Genomic DNA, 22,297 nt, shown 5'->3' with positions numbered 1-22,297 from the left:
CTGAGACTGACTTCATATAACCTTGCAATGAAGCCTTGTAAAAATGTCCTGCATTACTGCATAACCCATAATGGTCAGACAAGACTAATATTTGATTATTTGTGATGCTATGTGTCAGTATCTTAATCAGTATCCTGGTGTCAGTATGTTGGTCAGTATCCTGGTGTCAGTATCCTGTTGTCATTATCATGGTCAGTATCCTGGTGTCAGTATCCTGTTGTCATTATCATGGTCAGTATCCTGGTGTCAGTATCTTGGTCAATATCCTGTTGTCATTATCCTGGCGTCAGTATCTTGTTGTCGGTATCATGGTCAGTATCCTGTTGTCAGTATCCTGGCATCAGTATCCTGGTGTCATTATCCTGGCGTCAGTACTGTATCCTGGTTTCAGTATCACGGTGTCAGTATCCTGGTCAGTATCCTGGTCTCTGTGAAGTAGGCCTACAGGCAAATACAATATACGTGTTTGTATCTCAAATACATTTCTCAGACCACTATTGTGATTTGTGACCCAGTATTTGTAATTTAATTTTGCTTCAAAAAGTGTTCCCAGTCTTGGAGGGGTTTTACTGTCTTCCGCAATAGTCTGCATGAGGTAACCGTCTCTTCCCCCATCCTGGAGGTTCTTGTATCTCCCGGGGAGACACATGTGGTATGGAGCCATTTTCCTCCTCCTCCCAGGTCTCATCTGCCCCAGAGAGGCTGGTATGGTCCCAGTGGAGGACCACCTTGCGGCCCCCTAACAGCTGCACCTGGTAACATTCAACAGTTGTTGCAGTAGGCTACATACACGGCTCATTCCACTTACTGCAACGCTAGACACATCCTATTTCTGGGAGGGATCAAACACTGCACAAACTCTATTCTTGCACATGAAGAATCATAAGCACTTCACAGCACAAACCAGCAGAACATCTCGTTGTAGTTGCTGCAGTCTGGAACCACGTATACCTCTAGCCACTTGGTGAAGTAATTAATTTCCTTATGCCCTAGCTGTCACAGTAATTACATAATAATCACATAGTAACAGTCCAGTTTCATGTCAAATCTGATATTTGGGAATCGATGAGATGGTTTCTAAATGATATAAGCAAGATAATACACAATAATGAAAAATAAATAAAGCTTACATTTTAATTGTGTGTGTGTGAGTGGGGGGGGGGGGGGTATGGGCACCGACCCAGATAGGATGAAAAACACTGAAAGCTGAAAGCCTCTGTGTCAAAATGCCCAATTGAAATACACCGCTTTAATGACATCATAATATCATCCCTCGTTCATCTCTCGTTCCCCTCGTGTCATTCTGTCTAGATCAGTTGTGTTGTTCAGTTCAGTAATTGATCACTCTTATTTTGGTTATTCGTTGAAAGATTAATTTGAAACAAACAAAAAAAAGAAAGAAAAAAAGGAGGGGAAAGAATAAAGAAATAACATTTTAAACCAACACCAAGTTTTCCTTTGTCTCTCCTTCCGACCAACCTGGTCCCTAACATACCTGATGATCATGTTGTTGTTGTTGTTTGTTTGTTTCCATTCAGGACCTGCAACACTGGCATCCAATCTTTAAATTTAGGCCCAGAATTATTGAATGCTTTAACCAGTGAAAAATAGCAGATATACAAGCTCACAGTGCGGCACTCTGTGCCGCGCTGCGAGCTTGTAGATCTGCTACTTTTGAAAAAGTCGTGAAAATGTGTGCAAATCTTTGAATATGTGTATTTTCAAAGCGAACGTTTGTAACTCAAATTTTGCTTCTGGGTGGTCCCTGGAACGAAATACTTTGAGATGGGGGTCCGTGGCTAAATAAATATCATTTTGGGGGTCCTTCACATGAAAAGGTTTGAGAAACACTGACATGGTAGTCTCTCAAGAACAGACTAACTGAGCTCCAGTTAAGTGAAAAGGACCTTTTCTTTGACGATGGCTGGCCAGATTGCTGACATAGAAACATAGGTTTTTCAAAAAACCTTAGAAGGATTCAAAAGACACTTATAGAATCGGGTCAAAATTCTAATTTTCACGATTTTTCAAAAATAGCAGATCTACAAGCTCGCAGGCTCGCAGCGCGGCACTCGGTACCGCGCTGTGAGCTTGTAGATCTGCTATTTTTGCCAGACCCATGAAATGGGTAGGCCTACATAAGCAAATGTCGGTCCGGGTTTTCTATATAAAGGGTATATATGATGATGACATGATGATGACATGCCTACAAAAGGCATGATGTCATAAATGATGATGACAGATAGGGGGTCTGGCACAACCAGGTTGACCTGGTCTAGTTCAATAGTTAAAGCATAAAATAATGATACACAATAATGTGTACCCGTTCTAAATGTTGGATGCCAGTGTTGCAGGTCCTGAATGGAAGGACAACCTGATGCCAAACAATAATGTCCTGTTTAACAGGACACATTATTGCTGTTCAGCTGTCTGTGGGTAAAGGGACTCCCTGAGGTATAAATGCTCCACTACTGCCCCTTATTGGCCTGGACAGGATCTTGCATTGCTCCATTGACAATGGACAAACTACTAACCTACTAAATACTACTCCACAAAAGAAAAGAAAATCTATTCAAATGAACTCTGAAAAAAAAAGAAAGAAAGAAAATCTCTCTGGCCCCATATTACTTATATTCTCAAATTCAGTCTTCTCTTTGTCCTATATCTAACAATGTTGGCTGCCTGTTGCTACAATGTCCTATTTGATCAGCTTGAATTTGAGAGCCATGTGGGAGCCAGATTAGTTTGGATCATCTCAGGAATATACAAAGCATCAGATCATTTTGTTTTGTTTTGAAGACTCCAAACTTATCACACAAGCTTTTAGTTTTTGGTATGTTAATGGTATATTAACATGCTTTCAGTAGAAAACACTGAATAGGTTCCAAATTGTACAGAATGCCGCTGCTACTCTTCATCCAGCAGGAGAATATTAGTGCTGTCCGAGTTAACTAAATTAATCGCAATTAACTCACCGTTATGTTAATCGCGATTAATTATTTTAATCGCAATTAATCGCATATTTACAAACATTGGCTACAATATCGGCTATATTGGCTAAAAGGTCCATCCCTGTTGATGTAACAAAAAATACAATGTATAATTAAAGCATAAAGGTGGACACAACAGTAATCATTTAGCAGATCCTTATACCCATCAGCTGCAGTCTGTTTAATGCAATACCATTATGATTTATTCAGGTTTTTAATTGATTTCGAATAAAAGATTAACGTACTTTCGCATAAATCCAGCAAATATTTCCCCTCCCAAGTTAATAGGGCCACGAAAGACTTGAAAGACATCCCTCTAAGTTACATTGTGACCTGATAAAAGCTTATTTGCGATTAATCGCGCGATTAACTACATAAATCATGCGATTAATCGTGATTAAAATATTTAATCGTTGGACACCACTAATTTTAAAGTTAGGCTGGGCTTAAAGTTACCAGTTTCGAGTGGCAGCCGCCTGTAAGTGGTTTTTCAGAGCGGTTTTAAAGGAAGTTAGGGATTTACACAACTTTAAGGCATTGGTGACGCTGGTGAGTAGCTAACCTGCCGACGGTTCGGACCAACGGGAGTTTATACCATGGGGCAGTCCCCTTTCAATGATTTTGAGAGAACACACTGTATGGTAAGGCTGGGCAATGTATAAAGAAACTATCAACATGAGAGGTATACATATCAACGAAGATGGCTTGAAATGAGGTCTTGGTGTGTTCGTGTCAAATTATTTAATAGACACATTATGCATGCACGTAGCACATGGAAAAAAAGCAGTCCATCTGTAACCAGGTGTGGTTATTTCAATAAAACCATTGTTGGAAAATGTGAAGAAGGCATTTAATTTTGTTAATGAATGTGTTGTGTACTGTGCTGTGCCATGAGAAATGTCGCAGCTTGTCTCCGTCTGTGTCAGTCCTTCAGTCAGTACAGGAAGTTATGTCACGTGACGTGACATCAGGTGACATCACCTCATCAAAGATCAAACCCTGGATATCCATACTGTGTCAGTCAGTCAGTCAGTCAGTCAGTCAGTCAGTCAGTCAGTCAGTCAGTCAGGGTTGGTTCCCTTGTCACTGTGACATCACAGATGATATCACAGGTGACATGCACCTATGTAAAAGTCCATATATGGGTATCCCTTTTATGCCCATATATGATGACCCCGATGTCATTGATATATATATCACAAGGCCCTGCTTGGCTTTACTAATTAACACACGTTTTATGCCCATATATGGAGATCCCTGTCCAAATGTCATCAATATTAAGGACATATCTGGGAATGCCCATATATGGGCATGTTTTGACATAACATTGTTGACTATCATGCAGGGGTCTCCATATATGGGTAACTGGTCCGATATACATCATTGGCCAGATGGCCAAGAATTGGCACGACCTCGCCCTTTAGGGCCAGGTCGCCCTGAGGCGTCTTACTAGTATATTTAAAAGGTGACTGATAGCCTCCTTTGAACTAAAAACAAAATAACGAATGTCTAGAAAAGTAACTACATAACTGAACGTCAGCTTGATTCATTTTGCTATGCTACACACAAATAAGTACAATTTAATTATTAATTAATTTTATTTTCTTGTTTGTTTACTTGACCATTTACCCTGTTGGTTGACTGTTGTTCATGTCATTTACCACAATCGTGCACATTAATTCACTCTGTACCTTGTAGTCATATATGCAGTGTTCCAAAATATCCAGTAGATGGTGGAAATGTCTAACTGATCTCAACAATCAGACTCTTAACCAATCATAGGAGGGGTTCTAGAAGAGGCTAGATGGATTAGATGAAGGAATGATACTATAGGCAAGAGGGCATGTCTCCTCTGACACTATATGTAATTATTTATAAAACGTGTCATCTGTTTTTACGTCTGGAGACTCCCATCCAAGACAGGCTTAAGACACGCTTCCTCAGGAGACTTGGCTCAGATCTGATCTGAACTGATTTGACTTGGTGTTAACCCGTTGTGACCGCATGTCTTGCTGACGTCGCCCCAGGCAGGTTTCAAACCCACAACCATTCGCACAGAAGGCGTGTCCTCTCACTGCTACACTAGGGCAGCCCATATAAATTCAGGTGTAATGTTTCTATTACATGTATCAAATTCATGTTTAGAATGATCAACAATAATAATAATTAGATTATTACATCCAAATAAGCTACTGCACTAATTTCTCACAATGTTGTCTTGCATAGAGTAGTGACGTAATTTACAAATCCTACACGGTTTTCTTCCCCCATTCTGAATTCCCATAGACCTTTTTCATATCGTGTCATATAAGATCTGTGTTCCAATTATAAAAAAATTATCTCAGCGGTTTGACTCATATGGATATGAAGAATCAACTAACTGATGGTGAGAAAACGCTAATGTTACTGTCGCCGAATTAGTTAAATTTTCGCTAGAAACAGGCTTTATCAAATATGAGTGACTGACTGCCATAAAACATACAGAGCCACCTCGCTGACATTGACAATATCGCAAAGACCGCTTGTTTCTTTTTGGACGGCAATGCTTATATGAGACGATTTAAGATGACTCAATGTTATTCTCCATAGAGAATTACTTCCATGGAATCAGGGGATAATTACTTCCATGGAATCGGGGGATGAGCGAGTCACGTCATGACTTCACTGTTCTATTGTCATGACTTCACTGTTCTATTGTTGATGGTTTTGAAAGAAGAAAAAACGAAACAAAAAAACATTATTCTGCTACCCCCGTCTTGGCCTCTAGATGAGATGAGGGACATCATCTTATATAGACCTTATTAATCTTGTAGGGGATATTCTGGCCAAATGACATGTTTAACAGTGTCTTGCTCAAGGACACTTTGACATGAACTACCGGGTGGCGGACCGGTGACCTTCTCATTACCAGACAGCCTCTAGACACACTAAGCTACCGCCGGCCGAGCTTGTTTCAGGCATGTGCATCTACATTCAACATACACAAATAGTGCTAAACGGCATTACAATAGGTTCTTTGGCTTGTAGGGGAACCTCTTTTAGTGCTATATAAAGCACATATCTTAAAGGTGCTATATAGCACAGTTGTCAAATGGTGCTACTGTATAATATAGAAACAGAGGTACCTAAACAAAGCTGAAGAACCAGTAGAGAACCTTTAAAGAAACATCATTGTTTTGTGTATCGTATTGTGTGTCTATATACTAGTCAAACATTCACATCAGTGAATACTTTTGCAGAAGACAGAGACAAAAAAGAAAACCATAAAGCATGTGGAAATATGCCAAGACAAACAAAAAGACAAACTGGCTTCGTGTCAAAGGTCAAGTGGCGTCATTGTAAAGTGCCAAGGGTTAGTTTGCAGGACCGTGTCAGCAGAGATTTGGAGAGGATGTGGGAACATTATGCTCAAACCTCAACCGACCATGAAAGATGGCATGTGGTACATGAAAGGGTTATACTGTATGGGCTTGATAGACGTTGTTGCGCGAGGTGTCATGCATTGAACACAGCCAATCTACAGGTTCACAATGCATCGCAGCACAACATATTGTGAGCCATTAGCAGTTTGTCATAACTCGTCACTAGTATGACTTGTATTGTAGTTTTGTATTGAAAGGTAAAGTTGATTGGATTTCACCAGTTTTAAGTTTGTATTTGCAATCGCCCCTACTACAAGAAAGCAGGGTCATTTTTCAAATGCCTGAGCCACGTCAGACAAAGAAAGGTAAACTTGTTCCTCTGACAGAAATGGAAAGGAGCACAATTTTAACTCAACTCAGGCTGATAGACTTGAGCATCATGGATATGTTAATGGAAAGAGTTGGTTGCAAGAATATGACCTGTGTTAATTATATCCGCTGTCCTGACACGTGGCTAAAGGTCAGTTCTCCTCCTTGGGCCAGTTGGAAACATGATGTTCTACTGAAACGAACGTTGGTGTGTTGATACAACATATCTCTTGGTTTTATTTAGGTCAGAGTAACTGTGCAGCACGTTTTGGAAACAATGCATGCAATCAAAACCATGTAGTGAATCTTTGCCTCCCTGTGGTTTGAGCTCCACAGGTCACACATGTGCCTAGCCTTTTTCTCAACTCTGCGAGAGATCAGATAAGCTCACACTTGGAGTCTAGCGCTGTGAGTGTGTTCTGTATCCTACCTCACGTTTGGCTTTCCTGCAACGCCTCTTCCTGATGGGGCACAGAACACAACCTGCTTACGTAAATAAGCCTGGGGAGAAAGCACAAGGAGCCAAAGGTGAGACCCTGTTGCCATATTTTACACAGGCACCATTGTTTAGCTCCAGACCTACTCCTTGCCATGCAAAGCAGTTTCCGTTCCTGCATTTGGCTTGAGATGATAAATTTGTTGTTAACAGCAGAAAGACACAACTTTTTGTGGGGCAGGTGAACTTGAGAAAGCATGTGAGACATCTTATCTAATAAATATTGCTAGATTTATTCATAAACACCTGTAGACACAAACAGATAATCAATAACAAATATACAAGGACATTTGAACAAGTTAAGTTCTATTTTACCATTATACGGCAATTTAATAATAGCAGATCTGCAAGCTCACAACACATTGCATCGTGATGTGTTGCGGATCAACTATTTTAGAAGAAAATTACATCTTTGACAAATCTTGAAAAAAGTATAAAACTTGTGAATAACTTTGAAAAATCTTTTAAACATTTGATACAAATGTGAATGCCATGGGGTTAATGTTGAAGGGATCAAAAGTAATGTAAGTTAACTATAGTTGCTCTGAAGAGATAACACTAATAATGATTGTTTATTCTACTTGGGAAAATATTTATAGTGATGTTATAATCATTCAGCTTCTTTGATAACATTTATGTTTTTGCTCATATTTCAGGGGTAAGCGATACCACAATATCAGTTCCACACAGCTCTCCTTTGGTTTGCCACGACCATGTTTGTGTTCGAGGTTACAAAAACACAAATTCCTCGCAGAGGTGAGACTGGGAGCCACTTGCACAGGCCATGGGACTTCCCTTAGCAATACATAATAAATACACAGCACCTTCAGGATGTCCGTTTGTCCACCCTGTTTTCCATGAGAGATCTTAGAGCACATTCATTCACTGTCATTCTCACTCTCTCCTCTTTCTTGTTTTTGCTCTATTTTTAGGGCCTTTTTTCCTGAAATTGTTTTCAAAATGTATTAGAATACAGTCATAATTACTCTATACGTTATTGGGTTATTCAAGGTACACTGTTTGCATGTACAGTAAGCATCATTGGGTTGCTCAGTTCATGTCAGCATTTAACTCCAATATTATATTGTACAAGTACATTTATAAATGGTAAATGTACAGTTTAGATTAATACCATCATGCTCGCCCCAAAACTCAGTCGCCTTGGGCGTCTATCTGGCGGTGCGGTAGAATGGTCTCTGCTTGATATTCCAAACGTAACCTTAGTATTTGCCTAAACGGTTAAACCTAACCTTATTCCTAACCTTAACCTCAGTAAAACAGTGCCAAAACCTAACCCTATTCCTAATCTCTACCTCAGTAAAACTATGCATAACCATACATTCCTAACTATTATTTACAATTATTTCTCGGCGGTAAGAAATGAGGGTGAGCGTGTTTTGGGGCGAGGGATCTGGTTACTGTTTAGATAGGTATGTCACTGAGAGGTATCCATTCATGGAGGGGAAGGGGACACTTATTGAGCAATTTTAGGTGCATTTTTGGTTTTAGGCTAAATGATTTACATATTTATTTACATATAACACAAGGGATTATTTTATTTTTATCCAAGACTATTCAAGGACGCCCTATGGTGCCAATTATGAGACACAGGTGAAGCATATCACTACTGATGACGAACAATTCCTGCTTTTTAGGAGCCGGTCTGTGAGGGCAGGGGATGTGCTCTCATAAATAGACAGCTGTGTATGTATGCAGGACCAAGTTAACGTCGCCCTGTTTTTTTCTCACTATTATTCAAATGTCAAAACAATTTACACAAGGGAAAACAAATAACCCTGCAGGTTGGGATGTTTACAGTGTCAGTGGAGCCACGCCAAATCAGACCTGAGCCAGTATTTATATCTGGACATCGACGTTGCTGTATCAGACAATAGTTTCATGGTGACTTAATATGTAATTTTAGTTAATAGCAAAATGGATGTAAATACAATTTCCTCGAATCGTTTCTAGAGGAATGGTCATTAGTGAAATGAACACTGTAGCCATAGTGTCTCTATAAACTTTAATGCAAAAAAACTTTCTTTAAAAAAAAGTGTCTTACTGTCTTAAATGCTTTCATCTTATTATATTATCAAGTTATTGTAGATCGCAGTCTCGGACTTGAACAAATTAAGGTGAACCCAATTCCCACTGTGGCATGTTAGTGGCATAAACAGCGTAGGGTGTCAACAGGTCTGATGGCACAAGCGGGGCTATATGTCTTCTTCCAGCTAAATAAAGCACCAGTTGATGGATACACACTGATAACATAAATCAGGATATCCCATCAGGGGTGACGAAGTGGTCCATTGTTTTGGTTCAAGTGGGCAGTCATCCTGACAGACTAGGAGCAGACGCGTGTACTGTACAGGGGACAGGACATTAGGCTCTGTTCTGTTTAGTCTTGTTCTGCTCGGTCATGTCAAGGCAGCTGTTATATGCTCATTTCTTAGATGTCGAAAGGCAATGTGACTGTGAGACTCACTGAACTAGGCTACTAGTCTTTAGACCTAAAGTTTAAATCTGACCATATGTACAGCTGATGCAAGTAAACTGCCACCCACCACCATGGAGATTGGCCTTCAATTTCTCCATGGTGCCTACGCTTTGGCCAAGCAAGTTAGCGAGCCCTATTGGCCAGGTGAGAAGCTGGCAGGAGAGGGTGATATCTTGTCTCTGCACAAGTTGGTTGCGGTGCCTGTCCACCACGCACAGTCGCACAATCGCACAATCGTTACGTCCTCCCGGTGAAACTCTTCATTGTCAGGTGAAAAGATGCGGCTGCATGGTGACCTCATGTGAGTCGGAGGAGAAACATGGTTGTCTACAACCTCCCCAGACCAACAGCCGGGGCTGTGAGTGACAGGGACTATTGGCATCCATATAACTGAAAAGAATATAAACATTAGAGTATTAGCAACATAAACAAGAAGCACCCTTCTTCCTTCCCTACCTTAATATAGTGAGGGTACTACAGAGCAAGAAAACAAACAAAAATAGAGGAACTGAAACCTGAATCGATACAGTGAACAAAGAAAGGGCATGGCGACCTTTGCTTCCAAAAACAAACAGTGGCCGTAGCCAGATGGGTTTTCCAGTCCATGGCTGTGTTAATTAGAGGAAGCAAGACAGTGCCTCCCAGGGACATCATTGTGATGTTCTGTGCTGCTGCTACTTTTGAGGTCTTGATGGAGGGGATCCTCCAATAGTTTTGGCTCTTGTGGCTACCTGCCTGACTTCAACTTCAGTTAGGGAGGCTGGTCCCTGCCGCCCGGGAATACCTGGAAACAGCCTTCCAGCATCCGCCTTCAGTCTTCTATATGTGAACCATAAGGCACACTGCCAAACCTAACCTTCAGCTCAATGCCAACTTCACTTAATGTTTTTCCTGGAACTCCTCAAAATAAAAACACAAGCAGTATCCAGGTCAAGGTCAAAGATATGTGAGGCCCAATATTAAAAACAGGTAAACAAGGTAATGGAGGAGTAGGATTCTTACTCAGTCATCATCACCATTTATGTACGTTATATTGTAATGTTTGCAGGAACACATACTGGCTTACAATATTGTTATATATCAAGGGAGGTTTTAGAGTAACAGACACATCTACTTCACTGGCAACTGTTTTGTTTTGTATGTGATTGATTGATTGATTGATTTTGTATTTATTTTGTTATTTGCAAAAACATGTCAAAAGGATGAAACAAAAATCTTAAGAGCTTCTTTCCCAATGTTGTCCTTTGAGTGCAAATGTATACTTCTTATACTTACCGGTAGTTCTGAATGTGTTGGGGCGGAGCAGCAGAGACATTCAGAAAAATATAATCCATAACAATTCAACAAAGTTAACAAGGGAGCTAATCGACTTAAGGCTGGCAGGTAACCCATTCAACATAACTGCAGAGTACCAACGTGTGTGTGGGAGGTCTTACTTTTCACAGACTAGTATATCGGCAGAGCTGATTGTTGTTCGTTCCGTCAAACTGCGTCAAACGAGTGTGTGTGTGTGTGTGACTGAGCAGTTGCCTCCAGCGTAGACAAGCGTGACAGGGTAAGCGTTTCAGAGTAAGCGGGACACAACTGCTGCAGGTTTTTATAGTAAGTAGCTTCCTACGGTCACAATAAAATAGTCCTTTCCCAATCCCATACAGATTTTGAATCTGCTGGTCTGTGGAGCTCCCTCTAGTGGAATATTGTATATTAACCTTACAAAAGTAATGGTTTCTAGATGGGGGGAGGCTTGCTTCATGTGACATGATATTGACCATGACACATGCCCTGTCAATCAGTGCTGTGAGAGGGGCCTGATGTGACAGGGCCTGGCATCCATATACAATTCTATTTATGACCGTAACAGGCTTTTTTTCCCCTCTCCGTGGGAAGTAGGCTAATAATTACATAATAATCACATACTAACAGTCCAGTTTAATGCCATGTGTGTGTGTGTGTGTGTGTGTGTGTGTGTGTGTGTGTGTGTGTGTGTGTGTGTGTGTGTGTGTGTGTGTGTGTGTGTGTGTGTGTGTGTGTGTGTGTGCGCTGTGTGTGTGTGTGTGTGTGTGTGTGGGCTTGCAAAGCTATCTTTGTGGGGACCTCATGTCCCCACAAAGATAGTACAATCCAGGGAAAAAAAACGTGTGGGGACAAATTAATACGTCCCCACAAGGTCTTTAGGGGTTAGGTTAAGGGTTAGGGTTAGGGTTAGGGTTTAGGGTTAAAATGAATGGAATGTCCCCACAAAGATAGTAGACTATGTGTAATGTCCCCACAAAGTAGCAATTGCAAACCTGTGTGTGTGTGTGTGTGTGTGTGTGTGTGTGTGTGTGTGTGTGTGTGTGTGTGTGTGTGTGTGTGTGTGTGTGTGTGTGTGTGTGTGTGTGTGTGTGTGTGTGTTGGGGGGGTGAAAAACACTGGTCTAGATATTTGGGTACCACCTTGTTGAATCTTATATGTGATACTTTCCTCCAACTGTCTGTGTAGTGTTAGCACAACAATACACAGTTATCAGGCACACCAACATATGACATCACATGACTGTATGTTATGTCTGTCTACCCAGTATTTACTGTACATCCCCTCATCATTCATAAAATCCACCGTGAGCTTGTCAGAACCTGAGACATGTCCAGTGAATCAGTCTATTGATATAACAAGCTACTGTATGTAGCTTCTATGAAATATCAATAGCAAAAATAATCTTCAGCATTTAAACTATGTACAGTGTAAACGTTTCAATTGGCATGATATTTAATTCAGCTTCTAATGTGGAAATATAGGATAGGACCTACAGCCTACATTTTGCCCATTTCCACAATGTGTGAACTCCAGTACACTCCGAGGAACAGATGTACTGTAATATTTGTTTTGACAATGAAGATACTTATGGATCACATAAGGTCACTCAGGGCCAAGCTCATCCCTCGGGGGTATTTGACCGCACTTGAACTCACCAGCTGCTTCACGACAATGCTTGTGTTGACACTGACAGGTCCAAACATCAGGATAGAACATGGGATTGTTGTTATATTTTAATGTTATTCGATAAAAAGGTAATCGGGCAACATGTTGCACAGTGACACATGCAGGTTAACAGTGAACGATATGAGCAGTGTCTACTCTGAATTGGATGATTCCCATACTACTTTAGCGTGTGACCCAAAAGAGAAATTAGACGTTTGCCTGGGACCCAAACTAGTGAAAAGAGCAGATCTACAAGCTCACAATGCGTCAATTCGCACCGCGTTGTGTTCTAATTTATGGAATTTATTCGATTTCTTCATAAATTACAGAAATAATTATTTGAATTTTGTTGAAAATGTTTTGAAATAATAAAAAACTAATTGTAGGAAACAAAGAGTAAAGCGACCCATAAAAATGTGTCCACGACCCACAAACTGGTTCCGACCCAGTGTTTGGGAACCTGTGGCCTACATACAGTATAGGTTCAGAGAGAGAGAGAGAGAGAGAGAGAGAGAGAGAGAGAGAGAGAGAGAGAGAGAGAGAGAGAGAGAGAGAAGTTTGTAGCAGACCTAGTATGCATACAACACCCCTGCTGAGGTCGGGTGAGTTTGTTTTCAATAGCTCACGAGCGTGTCAAACATGAAAAAGATCGGCCATTGCTGAACCTTCGCTCTGACCAGTGGAAGGGAAGTTCCCTCCTAGCGCATGGCATAAACTTGGCTTCAATAAAAGCATCCGTTTGCACCTCTGTGGACAACAGGAAATCTTTGTTTATCGAAAAACATCCCCTTTGTAGACCCCCTGGGGTATGAACCCACCAGTTGCTCAGCGGCAAGTGTCATGCAACAGCCGTGTGGGAGCCCAGTATTTCAAGATCTCACTTGACTGAACAAAGCTGCCATAACTCCCAAAGTCAAACAACAAAAATGTATGTATAGGACCTTGTTCTGCGTCAGAACCTAGCTTGTGTATGTCACTAGTGTCACCTTTAGTATTTTTTTCACATTGCCTTCATATTTTTATTTCCCATGGACAGGGAGCCACAGAACTTAAGTTTTCGAAGTCAATCCCGACAACTGTAATGAGTAGGAATCTGCTCTTTCTCATTACCAAATATTGGTCAATTGCCCTGGCAGATGCCAAGATGAATGCCCTCTAGCGTCATGCTTAGACGCGTGTTCATCCTACACTTCTATAAAAGTCCCATGGCATCAAATGAGACAATTGTGCTTGATCCCTACTCATTGGGTCGGATGAACATTCATATTATGTCAATTGGAGGAGGATGAAGCTGCCTCCATGTTCAGCCATATCCGCAGTATCAGCAACCACAGGCCGCCTGTCACTGACAGGATTATCCTGCCATCATGACAGAGGTATTTGTGGACTATATTCCAGCTCTCCCTCCCATCCAATATAGTGAGTTGCCTTCAGGAGGGCTTACTCAGTTGGGAATGCATGGGAATAAGAGTTTGTACGGTTTACCTAAACTTAAACCACTTCAAAGATTTAAGGTCTGTCCATACTCTCTCCAAAACCGAACTTTTTGTCGGAGAGTTCCGACTTTCCGACGTGCAGCTTTCTGAACTCTAATTTGGGGTAATGGTTTTCAGAAGTTCTGAGTGACGTCATTTTGTAGTTGAACCGGATATTTCCGAAGAAAGGTTCGGTTTCGGAGAGAGTTTGGACAGGCCTTCAGATAAAACAAGTGACTTTTGCCACCCTGTTTTGTGCAAGACTAAATCAGGCAGTATTATGTTGTATGCACAAGAATGCTGCTACGCACAACAAAATTCAAGAGACATGAATCTATTGGTCAAGGAACGTAGTGAAATGAATAGTTTCACTACATTAAAAGAGCTAAAACTGTTATCTCTCATTCTACTCAAGCCGGCATTCATCCCATTCTAATTTGAGTTGTCCACTTGCCCTGAGACAATCACAGGTCACCACATCAGTGATGAAATTCAGGGACAGTAAATTGCCTAACAGGGCTTCATCTGGGAATACCCAGCCATACATTATAACTCCTGTAGAGAACGCTTTTGTTTAGAACGCTGAGCTGGTCGAGTCATCCTTGTGATGTCAGAACAGCTCCCCAGCCTAAACCCAGCGACCTACAGGTATTTGTCCCCAAAAACTACTTGCACCTACCAAGGACACACAAAACAAACCAAAGAAAACCAGTCAGGCAACATTTTGTCTACAAGCACACAATGACCAGAAAACCTCCCCACCCAAACTCAATATAATAAACCAACTCAAATACTTAAACAAATTCAATTAAAAGTACCAAAACAAACAAAAAGCGCATAATACCGCCTTATGTACTCAACAGATTCCACAGTATGCATGGCTATACGGTGTAGTGTGTAAGAGATGTTGTGTATTAACCAAAATGCTGAAAGGAGGACATGGGGTGAGGGAAAAATCGAATTACCTGAAAAGGGACTGGGGAGCCAGGCTGTGTGAGGACCGGGCCCATGTGCTTCCCAATTCCGGCTGCTCCCCAAGTCCTGAGAACCAATAAGAGAAAACGTATCAGAACCAAGCAAATACACAAATCATAATACTAATCTAAATGTGAAACACAAGGTGAAATAGAAGACATACTACAACACTACAGGGAACCATCACAGCCAAGCTCGACACAAAGCTCTGAGACCAACACATTCATCTGCGTCTCAGGCCCTTACACAGCTTGGCTGAAAGCTTGATTCTGATTGGTCAATCACTGAAGTCAGCGGTCTGTTATTTCTTGATAACAGACCACTCCGCTCGATAACAGACCGATACCTAATCAGAGCACCTGCTGCACTCAGGATGTCTCTCTCTCTCTCTACTGCGTGAATTTTGTGCCGTATCCAACATGAGAGCCATGTAAACAAACACACAGTGTCATTTACAACTAAACGTTGCTCTCAAGAATGTTTTTTTTGTTTTAAATATTTGAAGCGAGAAATAGACATGCTGTAACAGAAAATGGATTCTATTTGACCAACACTTCCTTGTTTTACAAGGCGACCGTGTTGCACTGGGGGGACGCCAAGCACAACACTTGTGGAATACTTTTAGTACTCTAAACAATACAAGGAAATACTTTGCTTTGTTTTTAGTTTTGAGTCAAATTAAAGTCCCGACAGGCTGATAACTACCGTACATAACAAAGGTCGCAATCGTTCATAAATAGTGTTTGTTCATTTCATGAGCTGGTCCAGCCAGCTTCATTTACTGACATGTATTTCATTGAAACCCCCCCGGTGTCCAGAACATCCTTTTCTTCAGGCTGGACTCACACATATGCGTGAAACATCTTCTCCGTATCGTCTGAGAATGGCCACTGGGGGCGCCGTACTAATGCATTGTCAATGGAAGGTTGTTTGGTTTTTTGTCGTTGCCGTGTCTCTAGCTCAACCACAGCCTGTATTTTGGCCAAGAGACACAGCAACGACAAAACACCAAACAACCTTCCATTGACAATGCATTAGTACGGCGCCCCCAGTGGCCATTCTCAGACGATACAGAGAAGATGTTTCACGCATATGTGTGTGGGGCGCCCCAGAAAGAGCTTCCTTGGCTCCTATGGGAAGTAGAATTCAGTCTGCCATTTTGCTCATAGATATAAAAAGCTAGATATCTCATCCGTCGCTGCAGTTCATAGGAGCTCCTGGTTAAAAAAGGATTGAAGGAAGTGTGGAAGATAGTCGGAGGCCTTAGGGATTTTTCGTACTAATCAGTCTAAAAGCGCCACATTTTGCACAGATGTAGCCCAGGGCATGCTAATGATTTAGCTAGGGCGCCAGAGTCGGCGACCTTCGGGGTCGCCGCTGCGGCCAAATCAAGTTGGGCTCCCATCAACGTTCTATACAGGAGGAAAATACCCATAAGTCCGGGACTTCAATTCAATTCAAATGAGCTTTATTGGCATGAGGAAACAAATGTTTACATTGCCAAAGCAAGTGCCTCTGGGAAAGAGGGAGTCCCGCTTCTGATTGGCCTACCGAACTAACTTCCATATCTGTGACGCACACGGAGAAATACCATAAAATTGCCAAACCTTTTTTACAGATGCCCCAGAGCCGGAGGAGGTGTCTACCTTCTATGGCAATGATCTTGCTCCTAGTGTTTCTTATGTTTGCTCGAAGGATTAGGAAGCATCAATAAGGAGGTAGGTCTTAGGAAACCCAAGTGCTTCCTACCAGGAAGACTTTCCAAGCTCAACCGACAAAAAGGTAGACAGGTTAGCATTCACCGGCGTCGGCCTCCAGCTCTGGGGCGTCTGACAGATTTTAATACCAAAAAGAAGAAGAAAGACCTTTACTGAATCAAAAGTGATCAACAAACTATACTATAAAAAATGGTCAAACATTTGCCAAATTGTCAAATAATGTATGAAAGAGACTAATAATAATAATAATAATAAAGCTTTATTTGTATAGCACCTTTCATGACATGAAATGCAGCTCAAAGTGCTTTACAGAGCAGAAAATGAAGCACAGTTACTTAACAGAAAAAATAAAATACACATGAATACAATAAAGCAGAACAATAAAAACATAAAACATTGAAGAACAATTTCAGAACAGTGTGGACGTCAATAGCATCAAGGAGATAAAAAATAATTCAGCTAAAAGCAAGAGTAAAGAAATAGGTCTTGAGCTGTGCTTTAAAGCTATCCACAGAGGCTGCCTGTCTTAGGTGTAGTGGGAGTTTATTCCAAACTGTCGGTCCGTAGAAGCAGAAAGCTGCTTCACCATATTTTTTATATTTCATTTTAGGCACATCGAGTAGGTCAGCACTAGAAGACCTGAGTGGGCGGTTTGGAACGTATCTATGCAGGCAGTCATAGAGGTACGAAGGTGCCAGACCATTTAGAGCTTTATAAACAAGTAAAATAATTTTAAAATCAATCCTAAAAACAACCGGGAGCCAGTGTAGCGACGCTAAGACTGGAGTAATATGTTCTCTCATCTTAGCTTTAGTTAAAACTCTGGCTGCCGCATTTTGAACAAGTTGCAAACTGTCAGTTGTTTTCTTTGGCAGACCAGAGAGAAGTGCGTTGCAGTAATCAAGCCGAGAGAAAACAAAAGCGTGGATCAGCGTTTTTGCATCGTCCAATGTTAGATAGGCTCTAATTCGCGCAATATTTCTAAGGTGAAAGAAGGCAATCTTGGTGACATGATTAATGTGTGTATTAAAATTCAATTCAGCGTCAATGATCACTCCCAGGTTCTTTACAGAAGTGTTACTTTCTTTAGACAGGTTACCAAGTCTACTTATTATTGATTCTCTCTGCGCAGTAGAACCAATTATGAGAACTTCTGTCTTGTCCTCATTTAGTTTGAGAAAGTTCTCACTCATCCAGCATTTTATGCTAGACACACACGTCAGCAATGGGTCTAGAGCACAGGGGTCGTCCGGAGCTACCGAAAGGTACAGCTGGGTGTCATCAGCATAGAAATGGAAATTCACACCGTGAGCGGAAATAAGTTCTCCCAGCGGCAGTATATAGAGGGAGAATAATAAAGGACCAAGAATTGAGCCCTGTGGAATACCAGAGCAGATGTTGTGTTTGTTTGACTCAAAGTCAGCTAGATTAACAAAGTAGCTTCTGCCTGTTAGGTAGGAGTAAAACCAGGACAAAGCTGTGCCTGACAGCCCTACCCAGTGTTCAAGACGTTGTATTAGAATTGTATGGTCAATTGTGTCAAAAGCCGCCGTTTGATCCAGCAGTAGGAGAACGGATACATTTTTGTTATCAGCAGACACCCTAAGATCATTAATTACTTTTAAAAGTGCAGTTTCTGTGCTGTGTCCTTTCCTGAAGCCGGATTGGAATTTGTTGTGCACCTTATTGTTCTGCAGAAATACATCCAATTGATGAAAGATAATTTTTTCTAGGACCTTGCCCAGAAAAGGCAAATTGGAAATGGGTCTATAATTACACAGCATGGACGGGTCGAGGTTGTGTTTCTTGAGTAAGGGCTTAACTACGGCCGTTTTCAGTGTTTCTGGAAAGACACCTGATTGTATAGAGTTATTTACTATTTTTAGGATATCTCCAATCACACAGTCTACAACCTCTTTGAGAAATGGCGTGGGTATTGCATCCAGCGAGCAAGAAGATGATGTCATTTGCGATATGGTTTTACGAAGTTCCTCTTCATCAATTTCACAAAATGATACTAGGCTGCCCCTAGATTTATCTACACTTTTACACATGGCACCATTAACCGCATTTGCATTTGTGACAGTATTATTCATAATACCAGCTCGAATGTTCACAATTTTGTTGTCAAAGAAGGATGCAAACTAAGAAAGAGACATTTTGAAAATAGCTGATCTACAAGCCAACGACGCCCGGCTAGTTTCACAATAGTTATCTGTGGAACCGAGGCAAACTAAATGTAATTCCTCAACTCCTACGATTCTAAGTGCTTGTCAGGGTGGGGGCCTGTGGGGTCCCCAGTTCAAACATGATTATTTTGGGGGGTCGCAGCCTGAAAAGGTTGAGAACACTGCTATAAGGGATGGGGCCTATCACCTGTGATTGTTATCATCATAAATGGACGTCACACGAAATGACACTGACAGAGGAATTTACGTCTCTCTTCTCTAAACAAACTTTCCTCCTTTCCTCTCTCCTCTTCCTGTTTCGCCTGCGTCCTCAGTGGGAGGGACTGACATGCAAGGAAAGGACACAAGTGTAGGAAATGAGGATGTAATTTAAGGACCTGAGGCGCCTACTGTAGTCCTATTCACTTTATTCCTGGCCCCGCCCCCGGCTTCCTGTTCATATCCTGAAAGAGGCGGAGGCTGAAAAAGGCCTGAAAAACATCATTTGGTTTCCTGTTGTCCTTGCATTAAAGTGTCAGTAGTTGGCGTTCTAGGCTCTGGGCTCTGAATGTACCTGGGTTGCCATGTCTGCTTATAATAAGCAATTTGTGTCTCTAAAAAAATAGTTGCTTATTGGGCTTACTTTCTAATATTTTTTAAACCAGTTAAGTAGTTCCCAAATCTTTTCATATCAAGGACCCCAGATTACATATTTGTCCACAGTCGCAGACCCCCATCTGAAAATATGTGGTGCCAGGGACCTCCACACAGATTTATGTTGTTAAGAATTTTCAAAAATCTTAAAAAAAAAAGAAAAAATTCCCTCAATATTTTTTAAATAGCAAACATACAAGCTCGCAATGTGTCGCAATGTGACACATTGTGAGCTTGCTGATCTGCTATTTTCAAATGTGAATGTAAAGTAGTATAGCCTAGTAGTTGCTTCTGTTGGGCTTATTTCTTTGGCAAAATCTGGCAACAGACAATTCCATGTCACTTCCTTACTTGTGAGGAAGTGAAAAGATGTTTATGAAGCAGCACACAAAGAAAAATGCTCCAGCGCCCTCTGTAAAAGGAAAATGGCAGCCTCCATAGAATGGCCAGGAATATGGTGAATACCCGAATGCGAACGGATACTGGACTTCCTGATGAACTGCTACCAAGTTGTGAGAATGAGCAAAATAACATCTGACACCTATCCCTCAACACAGGAGCCCCTCAGGGCTGCATGCAGAGCCCTCTCCTCTACTTCCCATACGCAAACGATTGCATAGCCACACACAGGTCCAATGTCCATATCAAAGAGGTGGTGCCATAGTTTTGTACTTTTTCTGTTTTGTATGTGTCTATGGAGTTAACATTACTCTAATAGACCCCCAGGTGTGGTTATAATAAACAAATATGTCCTCTCTGTGTATGTTTGGTTACTTCCTGAAAGCTGAAAGCCTCTGAGTCAAAAAGGACCAATTGAAATACACTGATTTAATGATATCACAATATCATCCCCTCTCCTTTTTACCATATAACAACACTGTGGGTGTGGCTACCTTCAGCTGGGTCACCACCTAGAAACAGATGATAAGGAAAAGACACCAACATAATTTTCTCTACGCCGCAATCCTTGCCCGGCAGATTCATCGCACTCTGTTGCAATTTCACACCGGAGGTTCGGTAAATAACACTAGTCTATTAGAGCCTGTTGGACAGCTCATGAACAAAAAAAGAATTCTGAACGATATGGACCTTTATAAAATATTCAGCTCAGGAATATAAAAAAAAACATGTCACACACTTTATAGAGGCATCAGGCATCTAAAGAGCACAAAGTACATTTCTGAACTAGCTAGTATTGTGAGACTCTCCAGCATTTTCTGTCTGGAAACCAAATCTCGCGATATCTCCGAGACAGAAACTACTGTATACCTGCCGCTGTTTAGCTGCCTCAATAAAATGATGTACTGTGCACATGAAAAGCAAGTGATAGTTAAACTACCTGTGATATGTCTTCTTTTATATTCCTGAAACGATTATATGACAAAGACCTCAGTCGTTCATAAATAGTTTTTGTTCATGGAACTTCATGAGTGATCCAGCCGGCTCCATTCACTGCCATGCATTACATCCTACTTCCGGCGTGATTTCGCCCCCGAGTGCGACGAATCTGCTCTCTGGAATCGAGTGGTAGAGAACACGCGTCTTTTCCTTGTCTGTTTCTAGGTCACCACTCACGTGACAACCAGGCATAATTAATGAACAGGTGGGTGTGGCCACATAAAAACATAATTTTAACACTTTCTGTACACTTTTTTGAAAAAGATCGTACTCTACGTATATCATAATACCTGATGTTTATGTTGTAGGGGGGAAAAATCACGGCACAATGTCTTCAAGTAGATGACTGATGTCTGCCTAAAGGGTCAACGTCAGGGGGGCGGGTTTCCATTCCGAAACATCCCCATTCCAAAACCAGGTTAGCATTCACCAGCGTCAGCCTTAGAGAGGCCTGTGAATGCGTTAAAATGGTGAAAAAGACGTGATTTGGTCTACTTACCACCAGCGAATTAATGACTCGGCTAGAATGGGGGCGGACGGGGCAGAGGCTCGCTAGGACGCCATGCGAAGCCACTTCCGGTCTGCGGCGAGTTCAAAGCGTGACACCACTCTCCCTAGAACACACTGCTGCCAAAGTGTAGTCCGTTTTGAATACAAAATGACGTAGGATGCCATCCGGTCTAGACCAGATCAAACAACCTGTTTTGTAAAGGAAGACCAGGCTTTCTCCCACCAGAAAGCCTGGTTAAGCCAAACTAGTAATGTCTATTACAGGTGTTCTCACTGAAAAGATTTTAATTTCCTGTGCTGCATGCACAACAACACAGGTGCATGCAAGTGTGGGCTACCTTTTATTATCACATTTTCATTAAACTATTAATTAATTTGAAAATTATACATTTATAATAATCACAAAGAACATAAAAAGAGCATAATATACTAACACCTGTAAAACATCTTAAAATAATGGTGGGGTAGGGTACAATCTGGACTGGGGGCAAAAAGTCAAATATGGGTGGGCATTGCCCCCGAATGCCGGGCCCCCCCTGTGGAGCAGTCTATGACCCAGGCTCCCAGCCTTTTGCCTTGGCAAAGATAATGTTTACATTAAACAGGCAGATTAAAATAACCAATATGCTTGTAGCTGCTTACCTTTTTTCTCAACTTTTCTCTCTTCTCCTTTTTGATAATTTCATTTTTTCTGGCCCAGATCTGAGTAGATTTCTTCCATGCA

At 41.4% G+C, this 22,297-nt stretch overlaps 1 long non-coding RNA gene across 3 annotated transcripts; it reads right to left on the bottom strand.

The window, feature by feature from the left end:
- Positions 1–99: 99 nt before the first annotated feature.
- LOC308304190 lies at positions 100–21,692 on the bottom strand. 3 transcript variants are annotated; one of them, XR_013963041.1, is made up of 5 exons: positions 21,566–21,692; positions 15,116–15,191; positions 7,152–7,222; positions 571–752; positions 100–441 (listed from the first exon to the last, which is right to left on the bottom strand). It is a non-coding gene; the product is annotated as an uncharacterized lncRNA (long non-coding RNA). The 3 variants fall into 3 exon arrangements; XR_013963040.1 differs by having other exon boundaries at positions 100–752; XR_013963042.1 differs by lacking the exon at positions 571–752.
- Between the last annotated feature and the right edge of the window lie 605 nt (positions 21,693–22,297).

This window comes from Nannobrachium achirus, assembly GCF_963921795.1.
Source record: "Nannobrachium achirus genome assembly, chromosome: 19".
NCBI lineage: Eukaryota > Metazoa > Chordata > Actinopteri > Myctophiformes > Myctophidae > Nannobrachium > Nannobrachium achirus.
This window is presented reverse-complemented; position numbering and strand designations above follow the sequence as displayed.